At 37.8% G+C, this 21,695-nt stretch overlaps 2 long non-coding RNA genes across 5 annotated transcripts in view; one reads left to right on the top strand and one right to left on the bottom strand.

Moving 5' to 3' along the window:
* The window catches only part of LOC125765921 (uncharacterized), an 83,864-nt gene that overhangs the window by 46,504 nt on the left and 15,665 nt on the right, over nt 1–21,695 (top strand). The gene's annotated exons all lie outside the window — the stretch shown is intronic.
* On the bottom strand, nt 2,514–9,378 carry LOC125765930 (uncharacterized). Of its 3 annotated transcripts, none has more exons than XR_007418637.1 (4): nt 7,091–7,381; nt 5,667–5,856; nt 4,433–5,144; nt 2,514–2,676 (listed from the first exon to the last, which is right to left on the bottom strand). It is a non-coding gene; the product is annotated as an uncharacterized LOC125765930 (long non-coding RNA). The 3 variants fall into 3 exon arrangements; XR_007418636.1 differs by lacking the exon at nt 2,514–2,676 and adding an exon at nt 7,471–9,378 and having other exon boundaries at nt 4,250–5,144; nt 7,091–7,280; XR_007418635.1 differs by lacking the exon at nt 2,514–2,676 and having other exon boundaries at nt 4,250–5,144.

Raw genomic sequence — 21,695 nt, 5'->3', positions numbered from 1 at the left:
GCACTGCTGCAATACGCGATTGACAGTTTCACTAGTCGTCTGTCAAAACCATCTCGAAAGAGCGGGAAAACGGCACCAACCGTTTTCCGCAAGCAGTTTTGTGCAGTTGTTGTTGAATTTCAATTTTTGTTTATTTTTTTGGTAAGTCTAGTATACTGGCTTCTTTCGCTTCCTTTGCAAAGAAGATTCGTTCCTTCTACCGTACATTGATGCTGATTTAAAGCTCCATAATTTCTGCGCTACATTCTGTATGTGTGCTTTAGGGTAAAAAACTTTCTGTCCAGTCTAGTTCGATTCGGAATTGTCGAAGTGTGAATAGATTTCTGTGGCAATAGGGTTCGAAATAATGAAGAAATGGGTTGAATTTTTCACTCTCTATCCACTACTGCAACTGTAGTTCGTGTAATGGTTACGTTGACGCCATCACGGCACTAATCATTCAAATTTATTGAAATGCAGTATTGTTAGCTGCTGCAGTATGGCGCCATCCAGGATACATGCTACCCCGTCGCTAAACGCGTAAAGTTTGAAAAAATCGAGTGCCCTTTTATTTTAGATGGCACCAATGGCTACATTTTCTTCTTGGACGGCCATGCCCTCAGATGTCTGTGTCAGAAGTTATTGAAGGAATCAAGTTCCTCACCCTGTTTGAAAAAATGAAATTTTCTTCATTTTTGCACCAAGTTTTGCCTATAACTCGGTCGGTATTCAATGAATCGCCAATCTTTAACCTGTGGTCGATAGATGGCACCAATGGCTACATTTTCTTCTTGGACGAACATGCCCTCAGATGTCTGTGCCAGAAGTTATTCGAGGAACCAAGTTCCTTACCCTGTTTGAGAAAATGTAAAATTTACCTCAATTTTCTGCAATTCAGCAAAAATTTTAAATGTGATATATTTTGATGGGAATTTGTTGCAATAAGTTTCTTTTCACTCAAATTATGCTTTAAATTAAAAAAAGAATTAAAAATCAGAAAAAAATTTCAAAAAAATTTTCCACTCGAAAATTTCATAAGGGGTACCCCTTGCCATTTTTTTGAGAAATTTTGCAAAAAAAATTAAATTGTTTTATTTTAATGCCAATGGGTTGCAATGAGTTTCTTTTCACTCAAATAATGCTTGAAATAAAAAAAAGAGTGAAAAATAATAAAAAAATCAGAAAATTCAACAAAAAAATGAAAATTTTGCTCATTTTTGCGCCAAATTTTGCCTATAACTCGGTCGGTATCCAACGGATCGCCAATCTTCAACCTGTGGTCGATAGATGACACCAATGGCTACATTTTCTTCTTGGACGGCCATGCCCTCAGATGTCTGTGCCAGAAGTTATTCGAGGAACCAAGTTCCTTACCCTGTTTGAGAAAATGTAAAATTTTCCTCAATTTTCTGCAATTCAGCAAAAATTTTAAATGTGATATATTTTGATGGGAATTTGTTGCAATAAGTTTCTTTTCACTCAAATTATGCTTTAAATTAAAAAAAGAATAAAAAATCAGAAAAAAAATTCAAAAAAATTTTCCACTCGAAAATTTCATAAGGGGTACCCCTTGCCATTTTTTTGAGATATTTTGCAAAAAAAATTAAATTGTTTTATTTAATGCCAATGGGTTGCAATGAGTTTCTTTTCACTCAAATAATGCTTGAAATAAAAAAAAGAGTGAAAAATAATAAAAAAATCAGAAAATTCAACAAAAAAATGAAAATTTTGCTCATTTTTGCACCAAATTTTGCCTATAACTCGGTCGGTATCCAACGAATCGCCAATCTTTCACCTGTGGTCGATAGATGGCACCAATGGCTACATTTTCTTCTAGGACGACCATGCCCTCAGATGTCTGTGCCAGAAGTTATTCGAGGAACCAAGTTCCTTACCCTGTTTGAGAAAATGTAAAATTTTCCTCATTTTTGCGCCAAATTTTGCCTATAACTCGGTCGGTATCCAACGGATCGCCAATCTTCAACCTGTGGTCGATAGATGACACCAATGGCTACATTTTCTTCTTGGACGGCCATGCCCTCAGATGTCTGTGCCAGAAGTTATTCGAGGAACCAAGTTCCTTACCCTGTTTGAGAAAATGTAAAATTTACCTCAATTTTCTGCAATTCAGCAAAAATTTTAAATGTGATATATTTTGATGGGAATTTGTTGCAATAAGTTTCTTTTCACTCAAATTATGCTTTAAATTAAAAAAAGAATTAAAAATCAGAAAAAAATTTCAAAAAAATTTTCCACTCGAAAATTTCATAAGGGGTACCCCTTGCCATTTTTTTGAGAAATTTTGCAAAAAAAATTAAATTGTTTTATTTTAATGCCAATGGGTTGCAATGAGTTTCTTTTCACTCAAATAATGCTTGAAATAAAAAAAAGAGTGAAAAATAATAAAAAAATCAGAAAATTCAACAAAAAAATGAAAATTTTGCTCATTTTTGCACCAAATTTTGCCTATAACTCGGTCGGTATCCAACGGATCGCCAATCTTCAACCTGTGGTCGATAGATGATACCAATGGCTACATTTTCTTCTTGAACGGCCATGCCCTCAGATGTCTGTGCCAGAAGTTATTCGAGGAACCAAGTTCCTCACCCTGTTTGAGAAAATGTAAAATTTTCCTCATTTTTGCGCCAAATTTTGCCTATAACTCGGTCGGTATCCAACGGATCGCCAATCTTTAACCTGTGGTCGATAGATGACACCAACGGCTACATTTTCTTCTTGGACGACCATGCCCTCAGATGTCTGTGCCAGAAGTTATTCGAGGAACCAAGTTCCTTACCCTGTTTGAGAAAATGTAAAATTTACCTCAATTTTCTGCAATTCAGCAAAAATTTTAAATGTGATATATTTTGATGGGAATTTGTTGCAATAAGTTTCTTTTCACTCAAATTATGCTTTAAATTAAAAAAAGAATTAAAAATCAGAAAAAAAATTCAAAAAAATTTTCCACTCGAAAATTTCATAAGGGGTACCCCTTGCCATTTTTTTGAGAAATTTTGCAAAAAAAATTAAATTGTTTTATTTTAATGCCAATGGGTTGCAATGAGTTTCTTTTCACTCAAATAATGCTTGAAATAAAAAAAATAGTGAAAAATAATAAAAAAATCAGAAAATTCAACAAAAAAATGAAAATTTTGCTCATTTTTGCACCAAATTTTGCCTATAACTCGGTCGGTATCCAACGAATCGCCAATCTTTCACCTGTGGTCGATAGATGGCACCAATGGCTACATTTTCTTCTTGGACGACCATGCCCTCAGATGTCTGTGCCAGAAGTTATTCGAGGAACCAAGTTCCTTACCCTGTTTGAGAAAATGTAAAATTTACCTCAATTTTCTGCAATTCAGCAAAAATTTTAAATGTGATATATTTTGATGGGAATTTGTTGCAATAAGTTTCTTTTCACTCAAATTATGCTTTAAATTAAAAAAAGAATTAAAAATCAGAAAAAAATTTCAAAAAAATTTTCCACTCGAAAATTTCATAAGGGGTACCCCTTGCCATTTTTTTGAGAAATTTTGCAAAAAAAATTAAATTGTTTTATTTTAATGCCAATGGGTTGCAATGAGTTTCTTTTCACTCAAATAATGCTTGAAATAAAAAAAAGAGTGAAAAATAATAAAAAAATCAGAAAATTCAACAAAAAAATGAAAATTTTGCTCATTTTTGCACCAAATTTTGCCTATAACTCGGTCGGTATCCAACGAATCGCCAATCTTTCACCTGTGGTCGATAGATGGCACCAATGGCTACATTTTCTTCTTGGACGACCATGCCCTCAGATGTCTGTGCCAGAAGTTATTCGAGGAACCAAGTTCCTTACCCTGTTTGAGAAAATGTAAAATTTACCTCAATTTTCTGCAATTCAGCAAAAATTTTAAATGTGATATATTTTGATGGGAATTTGTTGCAATAAGTTTCTTTTCACTCAAATTATGCTTTAAATTAAAAAAAGAATTAAAAATCAGAAAAAAATTTCAAAAAAATTTTCCACTCGAAAATTTCATAAGGGGTACCCCTTGCCATTTTTTTGAGAAATTTTGCAAAAAAAATTAAATTGTTTTATTTTAATGCCAATGGGTTGCAATGAGTTTCTTTTCACTCAAATAATGCTTGAAATAAAAAAAAGAGTGAAAAATAATAAAAAAATCAGAAAATTCAACAAAAAAATGAAAATTTTGCTCATTTTTGCACCAAATTTTGCCTATAACTCGGTCGGTATCCAACGGATCGCCAATCTTTCACCTGTGGTCGGTAGATGACACCAATGGCTACATTTTCTTCTTGGACGGCCATGCCCTCAGATGTCTGTGCCAGAAGTTATTCGAGGAACCAAGTTCCTTACCCTGTTTGAGAAAATGTAAAATTTTCCTCATTTTTGCGCCAAATTTTGCCTATAACTCGGTCGGTATCCAACGGATCGCCAATCTTCAACCTGTGGTCGATAGATGACACCAATGGCTACATTTTCTTCTTGGACGGCCATGCCCTCAGATGTCTGTGCCAGAAGTTATTCGAGGAACCAAGTTCCTTACCCTGTTTGAGAAAATGTAAAATTTACCTCAATTTTCTGCAATTCAGCAAAAATTTTAAATGTGATATATTTTGATGGGAATTTGTTGCAATAAGTTTCTTTTCACTCAAATTATGCTTTAAATTAAAAAAAGAATTAAAAATCAGAAAAAAATTTCAAAAAAATTTTCCACTCGAAAATTTCATAAGGGGTACCCCTTGCCATTTTTTTGAGAAATTTTGCAAAAAAAATTAAATTGTTTTATTTTAATGCCAATGGGTTGCAATGAGTTTCTTTTCACTCAAATAATGCTTGAAATAAAAAAAAGAGTGAAAAATAATAAAAAAATCAGAAAATTCAACAAAAAAATGAAAATTTTGCTCATTTTTGCACCAAATTTTGCCTATAACTCGGTCGGTATCCAACGGATCGCCAATCTTCAACCTGTGGTCGATAGATGACACCAATGGCTACATTTTCTTCTTGGACGGCCATGCCCTCAGATGTCTGTGCCAGAAGTTATTCGAGGAACCAAGTTCCTTACCCTGTTTGAGAAAATGTAAAATTTTCCTCATTTTTGCGCCAAATTTTGCCTATAACTCGGTCGGTATCCAACGGATCGCCAATCTTTAACCTGTGGTCGATAGATGACACCAACGGCTACATTTTCTTCTTGGACGACCATGCCCTCAGATGTCTGTGCCAGAAGTTATTCGAGGAACCAAGTTCCTTACCCTGTTTGAGAAAATGTAAAATTTACCTCAATTTTCTGCAATTCAGCAAAAATTTTAAATGTGATATATTTTGATGGGAATTTGTTGCAATAAGTTTCTTTTCACTCAAATTATGCTTTAAATTAAAAAAAGAATTAAAAATCAGAAAAAAATTTCAAAAAAATTTTCCACTCGAAAATTTCATAAGGGGTACCCCTTGCCATTTTTTTGGGAAATTTTGCAAAAAAAATTAAATTGTTTTATTTTAATGCCAATGGGTTGCAATGAGTTTCTTTTCACTCAAATAATGCTTGAAATAAAAAAAAGAGTGAAAAATAATAAAAAAATCAGAAAATTCAACAAAAAAATGAAAATTTTGCTCATTTTTGCACCAAATTTTGCCTATAACTCGGTCGGTATCCAACGAATCGCCAATCTTTCACCTGTGGTCGATAGATGGCACCAATGGCTACATTTTCTTCTTGGACGGCCATGCCCTCAGATGTCTGTGCCAGAAGTTATTCGAGGAACCAAGTTCCTTACCCTGTTTGAGAAAATGTAAAATTTTCCTCATTTTTGCGCCAAATTTTGCCTATAACTCGGTCGGTATCCAACGGATCGCCAATCTTTAACCTGTGGTCGATAGATGACACCAACGGCTACATTTTCTTCTTGGACGACCATGCCCTCAGATGTCTGTGCCAGAAGTTATTCGAGGAACCAAGTTCCTTACCCTGTTTGAGAAAATGTAAAATTTACCTCAATTTTCTGCAATTCAGCAAAAATTTTAAATGTGATATATTTTGATGGGAATTTGTTGCAATAAGTTTCTTTTCACTCAAATTATGCTTTAAATTAAAAAAAGAATTAAAAATCAGAAAAAAATTTCAAAAAAATTTTCCACTCGAAAATTTCATAAGGGGTACCCCTTGCCATTTTTTTGAGAAATTTTGCAAAAAAAATTAAATTGTTTTATTTTAATGCCAATGGGTTGCAATGAGTTTCTTTTCACTCAAATAATGCTTGAAATAAAAAAAAGAGTGAAAAATAATAAAAAAATCAGAAAATTCAACAAAAAAATGAAAATTTTGCTCATTTTCGCACCAAATTTTGCCTATAACTCGGTCGGTATCCAACGGATCGCCAATCTTTAACCTGTGGTCGATAGATGACACCAATGGCTACATTTTCTTCTTGGACGGCCATGCCCTCAGATGTCTGTGCCAGAAGTTATTCGAGGAACCAAGTTCCTTACCCTGTTTGAGAAAATGTAAAATTTTCCTCATTTTTGCGCCAAATTTTGCCTATAACTCGGTCGGTATCCAACGGATCGCTAATCTTTCACCTGTGGTCGATAGATGACACCAATGGCTACATTTTCTTCTTGGACGGCCATGCCCTCAGATGTCTGTGCCAGAAGTTACTCGAGGAACCAAGTTCCTTACCCTGTTTGAGAAAATGTAAAATTTACCTCAATTTTCTGCAATTCAGCAAAAATTTTAAATGTGATATATTTTGATGGGAATTTGTTGCAATAAGTTTCTTTTCACTCAAATTATGCTTTAAATTAAAAAAAGAATTAAAAATCAGAAAAAAATTTCAAAAAAATTTTCCACTCGAAAATTTCATAAGGGGTACCCCTTGCCATTTTTTTGAGAAATTTTGCAAAAAAAATTAAATTGTTTTATTTTAATGCCAATGGGTTGCAATGAGTTTCTTTTCACTCAAATAATGCTTGAAATAAAAAAAAGAGTGAAAAATAATAAAAAAATCAGAAAATTCAACAAAAAAATGAAAATTTTGCTCATTTTTGCACCAAATTTTGCCTATAACTCGGTCGGTATCCAACGGATCGCCAATCTTCAACCTGTGGTCGATAGATGACACCAATGGCTACATTTTCTTCTTGGACGGCCATGCCCTCAGATGTCTGTGCCAGAAGTTATTCGAGGAACCAAGTTCCTTACCCTGTTTGAGAAAATGTAAAATTTTCCTCATTTTTGCGCCAAATTTTGCCTATAACTCGGTCGGTATCCAACGGATCGCCAATCTTTAACCTGTGGTTGATAGATGGCACCAATGGCTACATTTTCTTCTTGGACGGCCATGCCCTCAGATGTCTGTGCCAGAAGTTATTCGAGGAACCAAGTTCCTTACCCTGTTCGAGAAAATGTAAAATTTTCCTCATTTTTGCGCCAAATTTTGCCTATAACTCGGTCGGTATCCAACGGATCGCCAATCTTTAACCTGTGGTCGATAGATGGCACCAATGGCTACATTTTCTTCTTGGACGGCCATGCCCTCAGATGTCTGTGCCAGAAGTTATTCGAGGAACCAAGTTCCTTACCCTGTTTGAGAAAATGTAAAATTTACCTCAATTTTCTGCAATTCAGCAAAAATTTTAAATGTGATATATTTTGATGGGAATTTGTTGCAATAAGTTTCTTTTCACTCAAATTATGCTTTAAATTAAAATAAGAATAAAAAATCAGAAAAAAAATTCAAAAAAATTTTCCACTCGAAAATTTCATAAGGGGTACCCCTTGCCATTTTTTTGAGAAATTTTGCAAAAAAAATTAAATTGTTTTATTTTAATGCCAATGGGTTGCAATGAGTTTCTTTTCACTCAAATAATGCTTGAAATAAAAAAAATAGTGAAAAATAATAAAAAAATCAGAAAATTCAACAAAAAAATGAAAATTTTGCTCATTTTTGCACCAAATTTTGCCTATAACTCGGTCGGTATCCAACGAATCGCCAATCTTTCACCTGTGGTCGATAGATGGCACCAATGGCTACATTTTCTTCTTGGACGACCATGCCCTCAGATGTCTGTGCCAGAAGTTATTCGAGGAACCAAGTTCCTTACCCTGTTTGAGAAAATGTAAAATTTTCCTCATTTTTGCGCCAAATTTTGCCTATAACTCGGTCGGTATCCAACGGATCGCCAATCTTTAACCTGTGGTCGATAGATGACACCAACGGCTACATTTTCTTCTTGGACGACCATGCCCTCAGATGTCTGTGCCAGAAGTTATTCGAGGAACCAAGTTCCTTACCCTGTTTGAGAAAATGTAAAATTTACCTCAATTTTCTGCAATTCAGCAAAAATTTTAAATGTGATATATTTTGATGGGAATTTGTTGCAATAAGTTTCTTTTCACTCAAATTATGCTTTAAATTAAAAAAAGAATTAAAAATCAGAAAAAAATTTCAAAAAAATTTTCCACTCGAAAATTTCATAAGGGGTACCCCTTGCCATTTTTTTGAGAAATTTTGCAAAAAAAATTAAATTGTTTTATTTTAATGCCAATGGGTTGCAATGAGTTTCTTTTCACTCAAATAATGCTTGAAATAAAAAAAATAGTGAAAAATAATAAAAAAATCAGAAAATTCAACAAAAAAATGAAAATTTTGCTCATTTTTGCACCAAATTTTGCCTATAACTCGGTCGGTATCCAACGAATCGCCAATCTTTCACCTGTGGTCGATAGATGGCACCAATGGCTACATTTTCTTCTTGGACGACCATGCCCTCAGATGTCTGTGCCAGAAGTTATTCGAGGAACCAAGTTCCTTACCCTGTTTGAGAAAATGTAAAATTTTCCTCATTTTTGCGCCAAATTTTGCCTATAACTCGGTCGGTATCCAACGGATCGCCAATCTTTAACCTGTGGTCGATAGATGACACCAACGGCTACATTTTCTTCTTGGACGACCATGCCCTCAGATGTCTGTGCCAGAAGTTATTCGAGGAACCAAGTTCCTTACCCTGTTTGAGAAAATGTAAAATTTACCTCAATTTTCTGCAATTCAGCAAAAATTTTAAATGTGATATATTTTGATGGGAATTTGTTGCAATAAGTTTCTTTTCACTCAAATGATGCTTTAAATTAAAAAAAGAATTAAAAATCAGAAAAAAATTTCAAAAAAATTTTCCACTCGAAAATTTCATAAGGGGTACCCCTTGCCATTTTTTTGAGAAATTTTGCAAAAAAAATTAAATTGTTTTATTTTAATGCCAATGGGTTGCAATGAGTTTCTTTTCACTCAAATAATGCTTGAAATAAAAAAAATAGTGAAAAATAATAAAAAAATCAGAAAATTCAACAAAAAAATGAAAATTTTGCTCATTTTTGCACCAAATTTTGCCTATAACTCGGTCGGTATCCAACGAATCGCCAATCTTTCCCCTGTGGTCGATAGATGGCACCAATGGCTACATTTTCTTCTTGGACGACCATGCCCTCAGATGTCTGTGCCAGAAGTTATTCGAGGAACCAAGTTCCTTACCCTGTTTGAGAAAATGTAAAATTTTCCTCATTTTTGCGCCAAATTTTGCCTATAACTCGGTCGGTATCCAACGGATCGCCAATCTTCAACCTGTGGTCGATAGATGACACCAACGGCTACATTTTCTTCTTGGACGACCATGCCCTCAGATGTCTGTGCCAGAAGTTATTCGAGGAACCAAGTTCCTTACCCTGTTTGAGAAAATGTAAAATTTACCTCAATTTTCTGCAATTCAGCAAAAATTTTAAATGTGATATATTTTGATGGGAATTTGTTGCAATAAGTTTCTTTTCACTCAAATTATGCTTTAAATTAAAAAAAGAATTAAAAATCAGAAAAAAATTTCAAAAAAATTTTCCACTCGAAAATTTCATAAGGGGTACCCCTTGCCATTTTTTTGAGAAATTTTGCAAAAAAAATTAAATTGTTTTATTTTAATGCCAATGGGTTGCAATGAGTTTCTTTTCACTCAAATAATGCTTGAAATAAAAAAAAGAGTGAAAAATAATAAAAAAATCAGAAAATTCAACAAAAAAATGAAAATTTTGCTCATTTTTGCACCAAATTTTGCCTATAACTCGGTCGGTATCCAACGAATCGCCAATCTTTCACCTGTGGTCGATAGATGGCACCAATGGCTACATTTTCTTCTTGGACGACCATGCCCTCAGATGTCTGTGCCAGAAGTTATTCGAGGAACCAAGTTCCTTACCCTGTTTGAGAAAATGTAAAATTTTCCTCATTTTTGCGCCAAATTTTGCCTATAACTCGGTCGGTATCCAACGGATCGCCAATCTTTAACCTGTGGTCGATAGATGACACCAACGGCTACATTTTCTTCTTGGACGACCATGCCCTCAGATGTCTGTGCCAGAAGTTATTCGAGGAACCAAGTTCCTTACCCTGTTTGAGAAAATGTAAAATTTACCTCAATTTTCTGCAATTCAGCAAAAATTTTAAATGTGATATATTTTGATGGGAATTTGTTGCAATAAGTTTCTTTTCACTCAAATTATGCTTTAAATTAAAAAAAGAATTAAAAATCAGAAAAAAATTTCAAAAAAATTTTCCACTCGAAAATTTCATAAGGGGTACCCCTTGCCATTTTTTTGAGAAATTTTGCAAAAAAAATTAAATTGTTTTATTTTAATGCCAATGGGTTGCAATGAGTTTCTTTTCACTCAAATAATGCTTGAAATAAAAAAAAGAGTGAAAAATAATAAAAAAATCAGAAAATTCAACAAAAAAATGAAAATTTTGCTCATTTTTGCACCAAATTTTGCCTATAACTCGGTCGGTATCCAACGGATCGCCAATCTTTAACCTGTGGTCGATAGATGACACCAATGGCTACATTTTCTTCTTGGACGGCCATGCCCTCAGATGTCTGTGCCAGAAGTTATTCGAGGAACCAAGTTCCTTACCCTGTTTGAGAAAATGTAAAATTTTCCTCATTTTTGCGCCAAATTTTGCCTATAACTCGGTCGGTATCCAACGGATCGCCAATCTTTAACCTGTGGTCGATAGATGACACCAATGGCTACATTTTCTTCTTGGACGGCCATGCCCTCAGATGTCTGTGCCAGAAGTTATTCGAGGAACCAAGTTCCTTACCCTGTTTGAGAAAATGTAAAATTTACCTCAATTTTCTGCAATTCAGCAAAAATTTTAAATGTGATATATTTTGATGGAAATTTGTTGCAATAAGTTTCTTTTCACTCAAATTATGCTTTAAATTAAAAAAAGAATTAAAAATCAGAAAAAAATTTCAAAAAAATTTTCCACTCGAAAATTTCATAAGGGGTACCCCTTGCCATTTTTTTGAGAAATTTTGCAATAAAAAATTAAATTGTTTTATTTTAATGCCAATGGGTTGCAATGAGTTTCTTTTCACTCAAATAATGCTTGAAATAAAAAAAAGAGTGAAAAATAATAAAAAAAATCAGAAAATTCAACAAAAAAATGAAAATTTTGCTCATTTTTGCACCAAATTTTGCCTATAACTCGGTCGGTATCCAACGGATCGCCAATCTTCAACCTGTGGTCGATAGATGACACCAATGGCTACATTTTCTTCTTGGACGGCCATGCCCTCAGATGTCTGTGCCAGAAGTTATTCGAGGAACCAAGTTCCTTACCCTGTTTGAGAAAATGTAAAATTTACCTCAATTTTCTGCAATTCAGCAAAAATTTTAAATGTGATATATTTTGATGGGAATTTGTTGCAATAAGTTTCTTTTCACTCAAATAATCTTTAAATTAAAAAAAAGAATAAAAAATCAGAAAAAAAATTCAAAAAAATTTTCCACTCGAAAATTTCATAAGGCTTACCCCTTACGTTGTTTTGAGAAATTTTGCAAAAAAAGTCAAATTGATTTATTTTAATGCCACTTGGTAGAAAAAAGTTTGTTTTCACTCAAACAATGCTTTAAATAAAGAACAGAATAAAAAATTATAAAAAAATTAAAAAATTAGAAAAATTGGAAAATTTCATAAGGCTATAGCTTTACCTTTTTTTGGACAATTTTGGGAAAAAATTTATTTGATGTATTTTAAGCTGCTGCTGGCTGCTTTTATAGCTTGCTGCTGGCAGATTCTTTCACCGATCCATACCAGCATATCACGGGAAAACATGGCCATTTTCTAAGGCTTGCTGTGTGCTTATTTACCTTACCAACCCCCAACACATGTAGGGAAAAACAGCCCTTCATCGTTCGCTTAGTGCTAGCAGCTTCAAGCATCGATCGATTTTACTTCCTAAAGATCATTTACGCTTGTGTCTTTGAAAATAGCACACAACCGGTGTGACACTGTGGTATATGTGTTAAACGGCGCCGGCTCCACACAACAGGACTGGGTATCAAATGCCATCCGGACCGTCTCTCTCGTAGCAAGGACTGTTTCATCGGGGAAAAACGGCATTCATTATTGATGATTACAGTGTAGAAAGAAAAGATAGAAGAGTAGAAAAGCAACAAAGCCAGACACGTTACGCTGGAACGGCATGGCACAACTTCGTTTGATAAACATCCTAGAGTGACTGCAAAAACATCAGCAACGGCGCCCACCTTAAATTAAACGAAATTAGGTGTAGGGGTTTTGTGACACATTTGATTGTATCATGTTTCGGGCTTCTGTTTACTTTGACCCGTCATCCACTACTGTGAGAGACGACCGTTAATGATCCGGTCGAAAGAGACTGACCGTCTCAGTCATGTATATGTGACGGACTTCCTGAAAGCTTCTGGATTGAATACCATCCCCAAAACCGAATGAGTCTCTTTCTGGTAAGAAGTGATATCCATCTTATTGGATTATTGCATCAAATTTTATATTGATTTGAAAACAATGTCGATGAAAATTAATTTATAATACAAGGAGAATTTGAAGGAAAATTTGAAGTAAATTCCTGACATTCTTTACACACGAAACTTTCGTCAGCAGGAGTATTCATGACACTGTTAGATTTATCCGTTCGACACAGAAGAAGAACCAAAATGCTTTCCACAAAAGAAAACTGACGAATGCATCACACAGCATGTGGCTATATCGAGCCGCACCGTAGGGTACCGCGCGAAAATAAATGTTCCTGTTGTAAACGGCAGCAACACAGTCGACAGTAAAGCAGAAACATGCACACCTCCCCACGCGATATTCAGTATACGATGGAAAACTGTCGGTCATATCGGGCGAAGGAGCTCGAGAGAAAGAGTTGCGCGCTTCAAACTAATGAGAAGTGACGTGTGCAAATGCGATTGCATAATAAACAGGCGAGCGCGCCTACACTATGCACTGCGGGTCACCTACCAACCAGGCGCCGTCCGGGTTCGTGTGCCCTGCCCTCACTGATTGATGTCATAAGATAATCACAGTTCATTGTGTATTCCTGGTGGAAATTGTTCCCCATCCACCTCTACGTTCCCTATTTCCACGGCGTTATTCTTTCCGACGTTTTCTTCACATGGTTTTCCCGGAATGGGAATCGCATCGTTCAAATTTCCATTTCTTTGCATATGCATCGTGAGAAGGTTGGAGAGCATTCAAATCAAAGCATAATAATCGTGTTGGAGTAGAACAAATATGTTTAATTTGGACAGATTCAGTTTTATTCAATTTCATTCCAATATAACGGCTCATTGCCGTTTGGTCAGATTCAGGTTGTTGTGATTTTTGTGTTTTTCTTCTTTATTTTTGTGATGCCAGCACTACCACAGCGCTGTTCGCGAAAGCATATGATTCAAGGCGATTTTTTTTCACTATATCCCATGTCACCCATAGTGGGTGTCTTTCGAAGACAAACATGCACGCAAATGAAGTGTCGCCTAAAGGCATGTATTCCAACCTGTTGGTGTGTGACTATGTTTCACATACATTTGGTTCGCGTTTCACTTAGCACAACGTGTCGTTTGGCACTGTTCCAGTTGGGCTGGAAAGGTTTCCCACTTGCTCTACGGTTAGTAATAAAAGCAGGATTAAAATGTGTATTTTATCAGCTGTCGGTAACGCTAGAGCTAAGCAAAGCTGACCAAAATGTAGATTCCACTAGTGGCACGATCAACGCCACTAGCGTTACCCAACAGAAGGGGGAGAGTTTTTTCTAGCATTTTTTTGTTTGTTTGTTGTTTTCTTTCTTCTTGGTTGCATATTCCACAGCGGGCATCAGGCAGGATAAATTTAGAAATATAGTTACAAAAACATGAGAGACGCGTTTGTGTATGTGATAGACGGCGCCGGCTCCACACGATAGGACTGGGATTCAAATGCCATCCGGACGCAGCATACATCATCATATCTATAAATTCATACATATTTCAGCACAATTTGTACGGTAAAATCTTGGGAGAAAAGATAACAAGACACCGTAGTGTGCGATTTTTTATATTTTACCGGTGAAAACAAATACACCGTGAACAATAATTTTATCCCAAAATTTATGTTCTCCAAATACCCACAGTTGTGAGAGCTTTTCACGCGACAAATCTATTACGTCCGAGGGCATGCAAAGCGGAGATTAATGTGCTTGAATGAGAGTGTGTGTCACAATCATGGAAGGATCAGACCATGGTTAGGGAAAAGCGGGACCACATGTCCCACGCTAAAACCACCATTTGCATGCACACACGTACGCCAGCAAAAAGAAGACAAACGTAGGGGTTGTGTTGGCGTGGTGATTGCGATGGGGAGCGGTAGTGACGATGAATGACAGGACAACGAGCAGGAAGGGAGGAAGGGAGATGTCAGGCCGGGAGGAAGGGAGATGTCAGGCCGGGAGAGGAGGGGGGGAGGGGTGTTAGGCCGAGAGAGGCGGGGGGGGGGGGAGGTTAACGAAGGAAATAAACAATAAAAAAAGTGTTCTCTCTTCCTAGCTAAGACTCAGAGGTAGCGCTAAGCAAGGAGGAAAATGCTACCTAAGCCCCCGTCCCACGACCATCTCATTGGGGGCTCAGCGACCATTCGCTTGGACGTGGGCATTCTATGCAACGCCACTTACTGTAAGCAGTGAGTAGGAGCAAGAAAAAACAAAAAAATCACTCCAAATGCACACCATGTGAAGTACATCGATGTTATGCTGAGCCGATATTTTCCAGCACTTTTCCACGGCTAATCCCTGGGCTGGTTGGGCAACGTATTAGCTAATTATGTGCTTGGTCGAATAAAAGGATGTGTAAAAACACCCGCGGACGGTGGCATAATTTGTTCACATTCGGCACACTCACACACATGTACATGTGGTTTGCAGAAGCTGGGGAAAATATGTTCTAATTCCGGTGGTGTATGTCGCTCGCATCACTTCTATCGAGACTCGTTTTCCTAATTGAAGCGATCGTGTTTTCCACACCGCTCACGTTTCCTCCTCAACAACACCCCCTCCTCTCACACCACGCTCACCATCGCGCATGAGAGATACGCACGTGGAGAAGCATAATTGCGGGCTATTTGGTAATATGTTTGCATTTTCCGATCATTTGGTGGGTTTTTTTCTTTCTCTCGTTTCCACTCTCCTTTTGCATTGCTTTATGTTCTTCCAATAATAATTTCCACCTTCATTCATGATTTCTTTTTTTTTGCTTATTGTCTGTAGTTCTATTGCATCTGTGTGTGTGTAGATAAACGCATAAAAAAATTAATGGACTTGGATTAAGAGAGCTTCTGTTTTTTATTGGATTAGTTCCGGTATAGAATTTAGTGAACGTCAACACTTTACCTCGCGTGAATAAGAAAATATTAACTAGCATATTTTTATACAGTTTATAGCCATTTACTAAGTAAATAACAAATACCAATTTGGGTTAACATTAAATGCTTTTCTACCCATTTTATTACTAACCAAACAAAAAGCCTTCATTGGGAAAGCTTCACATTTGCCTTACTATACACACTGCTGAGTTAGCAATCCTACTGCACTAAAAATGTTATACATATTTCACCTTCCGGGCGGTTCGTTATCATCGATTCTTTATGTACTGTGACGTTGTATTATTTGGCACACATTCGTTTTCGCTTCCCGTTTTTCCCCCCAAAGCAAAACCCAAGAAAAGCGGAAAACGTGTGAGAAATATAATACATTTATCAGCGCTGATTAAGGACAACAGCAACCGGTCCCCGGTGTGTGTGTGTGTGTGTTGGCGACTTCGACACACTTTTCGGCAGCCAAGTACGTGGCCTGGCAGAAAGTCGTATCCGCCTTTATCTGTGTGATGTGTTGCGCACCGTTGCTCCTTTTCCACCGTCTCAAAGCTATCGAGGAGAAGGGGAAAAGAGTGGGTAAAGAACGACCATTGCAAAAGTGCGCAATACACACCGCTTTTCTTTTTTCGTCTTCCCGATGTTTGGTGGGAAAAGTGGAAAACGTTTCCAGTACAAGAAAGTGTAATGTTTCCTTGTGGCAGTAGTTGTTTCACACATTTTTCGCCCTTTCTTCGTTTAGAATAGAGTTAACTTTTCGCCCTCTTGAGATTGTTGGAGTTGTGTGTGTATGTTTGTGTGTTTTTCATTCCATTCCAAGAAGATCGCAGCATTCAGCAGCATTTGGGGATTGTACGTCAATATTCCGGACATGCTGTCACGGTGCAGTGGAAGATGGAACAAGCGCATGAGGATGAAGAAAAAGAGCACTCCAAGCGAGAAAAAAACCATCACACAAGAAAATACGCGCTGGGTAAAGTTTTCCTTATGAACTTATGATCTGATCTCCCGCTGGGGGAGCAAATGAACGACCGGTAGTCCACAAAAAGAGCAGGAAGGAGGGTTTGGGAAAGGGGGCTATAGGATGAAAAACGCACACCAAAAGGAAAATCGAATCTGATCACGACAACGATACGGATGATGATGAAAATGGAGATGAGTTATGGGCGTAGCGCGGAAAAGCTGAAGTTTTTCGCCCTCTTTTCGCGATAAATTGCATCCGTCAACAAGGCATTTCCCGTTCCCGCTTCCCACATTCGTGCACTGCTGACAGGGAAGAGAAAACCCCAATGCAAAAGTTGTAGCTTCATCTTCACTGTAACCCGTTTTTTGTGCACCCACTTTTCCACCATTTCCACAGCTCACGCTAATACGATTCGGTTCAATTCGGTGTACAATTTTCAGCAGCAGATAATTCGCAGCTTCGTGAAAACCATTTCATTGCCCTTTCCGGATATACAAACGGGTAATCACATTATTCGCGAACGAAAGGGCAAATCATTTTAATCGACCCGCGCCCCATCTAACAAATTTCAAACGCATACAAGCTGCATTATTAGCACGATAGCGGTGTGTTAGCCATTCAGTGTTGTTTTTTGTTCTTCCGTGCAGCTTTCACTATTAGCTGCATTGTTTGCCCCCAATCATATCCACAAATCGTAATGCCAAGTAAGGAGCAATGCTTCGGAAAAGCTTATTGGCTGCCAAAACAGTTAAAACATATCAATGGGTGTTCGAGCACGAGCTAATACCTACCTACCTGCCAAATTCGCTTAATCCTTTTCCATACGTTTTTGCAGTAGGCCATTCTTTCTTCTGTTTTGCTGTTTCGATTACTACACGGTCGATGTATATTCCCCATTCGCCACCGTCAAATAAACCGCGTGCGCATCCATAATCTTATTATTGCAACCGAATAAACATGAGCGCGGTAGCTAAATACGCAAATCGCCTCCAACGCATTACCTCAACGGGTTCGACGAGTGGGATGGAAATAATATTAAAAAAAAACACATCAAACCACACGCGAACGAACACGGGCAATTCGAGCGATTTAATTCGTTGCTTTTTCGTATGGGAAATTGTGAAGAAGTGGAAAAAATGATTCTCCCTCCCTCACTTCAACCGAACCAGTACATTTTTGCACCAGTGCACCATTCCGAGCCAGATTCCGAGTTTCGTACAGCTTTGGCTAAATAATCAAGTAGATTAGCAAACAACGCAAATATGGTGGTGGAGGAAATGTAAAAATCTTATCAATGAATGTAGTTTCCAACGTATTTGGCAGGTTGGTGCTGGCATAGCGCATTTAATTGTTTTAATTTTCTTTTAATTTTTCTTTAAGATAGCTCTACCTTTGAATCGTAATTTCCAAATTTTACTTCATTTGCCATCGATCGATTTTGTACAACGAAAAACGATCAATCTGATATATTGAACGTTCGATCGCTTACACGCTTACAGTTGTACGTACTGTGACATAGTAACTAGTCAACTGCAGCGTACTGTTGGTGGAATGGCACGAAGAGTTAAGGGCACACAAGCCGTACGAAGCATTTTCCACCACTTGGCTTGGGTACAGTAAACCGAAGTACCGGATCAGCTCGGAAATGTTACAACATTTCCTTTCTCGATTGTGTGAGAAATGGTTTACCATCATTACACGACTGGGAGGTGCATTTGAGCGTGGTTTGAATGAGTGGAATGGTTTGCTTTGTTTTAGCCGGAGCCGATTTTTTACACCCCATTTGACGAAACAGGAAAACACAGGATGAAAAATCCATTTTGGGCCGTCTAAGAATATTCCATTTCAGCACAACAGTGGAAGGCAAAAAGATAATGGAGACAGAGAAAGAAAATTGAAGGTTTCGCCAAAGGTATTGTGGTATTGCGGTACCCTACCACGGTGGTCCGGTCGCAAGGCAGATTAAATTAATCTATCGCATTTGTTCCACCACCGGGCCACGGTACGGGGTGGCTAGAAACCGGGAGCATCTACGACCGCAAACGAGCTTACTTCTGGTGCGGTTCCCCTCCTTCATCGTGTCGAAAACTGTCAACCGGATAATGGTATCTGATCAATCACCGGCGAAGTTTAGCGAACCGGAACCGGATGGTACCCCCACTGCGTATCGTGGTCAAACCGTTCATCTCCACACCATGCACAGTCCATCTCCGCTACCACAACATTCTAGCATGCGTTAGTGAGATTCAAATGAGGTGTATTGTTTGTGTTTTTTTTTCGCTTTCGCTTTCGAGAATGTTTAACCCAGGACGCCATCTTGATAGCTTTGCCAAAACAAGCTGCTAAAAAAAATCATTTCTTTGTACAATTTGCATAAACTACTTCGAAAAGCAGCTAGCCGTATGCAAATGCAGAACAATTTATCATAATTTTATTGATCATTTAAAAAAAACAGACTTGTCGCTTGGGTGGGATTTTTGCTTCAATCAAGTGTACAACTTTGGACATATTCAACCAAAACCAAAACTATAATCTTCACACACACACATGCACACAAACTGGATTGCAAATTCCTTTGCTACCAGTTACCAGAAATGCGATCAATACTTTACATCGCAACCTGCACAAGATAGCCCTTTTTTGTGGTAGGCAGAAAAGAAAATCCTTGTTGCCTTCCTGTAACTGTCAAACCAGTCCTTGGAAAAGGAAACTGTATGGAAATGAACGGAAAAGGGGAGGAGGAAAAGAGGAAACAACAGAGGATGGAGAAAAAACAACAACAAGAACTAGGATACAGTTATTGAAGAGCCGTTAAGATGTGGCACACATAAAAGCATGAACTGCAATTAAAATTACAAAGTTTTCGGCCCAGTGATGGGAAGAAGTTTCACACGATGTTCGGCCTCACTGTTTTGCTGGTGACACCATGAAAATCTCCACACTCCTCTAATACCGTCCGTCCTTTCCCTTCACCTTCTCACACCGCACTAGTGGAAGCACTTTATCAAGCCTTGTGGATGGAACGGGTTGATCATCTCTTTTCGTTTTTGTGATTAAAACATAAAAATACACCATTTCATACCAATCCTGCAACAATCTATTGACCTTCTTTTTCCTGCTCCCTATTTTTTGCAACGAAAGGCTCATCCTTGACAAACATGGAGTTACACATAGCGGTATCACTTGAATAAAGAATACCGGTGGGAAAGGAAACATTAGCAGAATCGGTGATGCGGTGAAAAACTGGTGACATAAATGTCACTGAAGGGGTATAGAATTATAACTTCCGTTTTTGTGGGTGAGTGTGTGTAGAATGAGCAAATGTGTTGAAGAATGGTGATAAAAATAACAAAACTAAACAGACAAGATCGAAGATACCAGCAGCGAACACAGAGAGCAAGCTGTTGAATGCAAAGGGGAACAACCAAAGAAAACTCGGAAGTGGGAAGAAACTCGAATCGAATTACAACCGTGCCAGTTATATTTTTTCTCGCCCACTTACATTCCCTTCCTTGTAAGTGAGTTCCAAGTACAGCATGACGATGCTGAATCACATTCCCTTACAGCCGGGAAAAAAACACTTCCATCAAGCGGTAGAAATAGCAATAGACAAACACACTCATAACTCGCGTTATTTTCCTCCGATTAACTTAATCGCTTCTTCGTCTTCCGTAACTGTCCCAGAGGAGATACAGCGCACTCCGGTTACGTCGATGACGTCGAAACGTTGAAATGTTACACCAACGGTTTGTCTCCCGTGCTTTCCTTCCTTACTTCCTTAGTATCAGGTCTTCAGTTCCAAAGGTTTTTTGTCGTTCTCCGTTTTCTGCTGCAATTAAGCAACTAGCAAAGCGCTCCGAAGAAGGATGAATGCGGAAAAGCAGGAAATTTATATTCGGCAATTAGGATTTTTATTGCACCAATGCCACGATGCTTTACCCACCGAATGGCGAAAGCAAAGGAACAATTTCTGGATCTTATCTGCATAGACCTGTAGATGGACGCGGATAATCGACGCGCGGTTTGGAAGGAAGACGGAGATCGGTGTAAATCGTGACCGAAGTGTTAAAGTACGATGACGTCGGTTTGAGAGCTACAGAGTTAAGCGAGTCAAACCAATGGCAAAGCGAAAACAACGGACATCGGCTTTGTGGTAGCGTTAATCATGAAAGTGGGCAATTTTTCACATGTGCTGTGTGCGTTACGCGAAACCAATTTCTGATCTGCTCTAATTATCCAGTTTTTGAACGGAAAAACATTACCACTCAAACACGCAGCATTCTTCAACTTCACGTTTCTTTGAAGGAGCAGTTAAGTCACACGAGCAGAGGCTTTTTGTTGAGAGGAGATTCCAAAGTCGTTCAAAGTGATGGAATGAATTATGAAAAAAACTATAGTAAACTTGAATCAGAATACGAAAACGACAGCAGATACAAAGAAAAGATAGGGTATAGAAGAGTTAAAACAAAAGAATACATTCAATATTAAACCATCGTAACATTAGCAATCCGATTGACAAAAAATACCGTTTAAAGGGTAGTATTACCTTTCTGAACCAGGTATGTAGCTGGCTGCTGAGTGTTTCGTCTGAACTAATGATCCACCAGCGTAAAGCATACCGTAAACATCCTGCCTATGATGTGCTTCCCTCTCTAATCCCACCTTCGCAACATTAATGGGCTGTGCGGGCTATCGTTCGAGTCGTTTGACGTTTCACCATTAAGCAGAATGCAAAAATTAAGTTTCAATCGTTACGCCGCTAGGTGCGATTTTGGTTTGAGGGAATCGCTGCTGGAATGCTCCCGCAATCACCACTCCCCTTCTCCGCTTCCGTTCCCCTCCACTCATCAAATACAACAAGTCGAGGATAGCAATGGTATGGAAAAGGACTAAACTAAGTTATAGCTTGCGTATCAACGCTTAGCCACGATTCTTCTCGTGAGCCAAACCAGGAAGGTATACAAAAATCCTTTAAGCTACTCCAATCCACCCCCTCCATTCCATCCCCGCACCCAGCACCACTTTCTAA

The sequence above is a fragment of the Anopheles funestus genome, chromosome X, assembly GCF_943734845.2.
Source record: "Anopheles funestus chromosome X, idAnoFuneDA-416_04, whole genome shotgun sequence".
NCBI classification, from domain to species: Eukaryota; Metazoa; Arthropoda; class Insecta; order Diptera; family Culicidae; genus Anopheles; species Anopheles funestus.
This window is presented reverse-complemented; position numbering and strand designations above follow the sequence as displayed.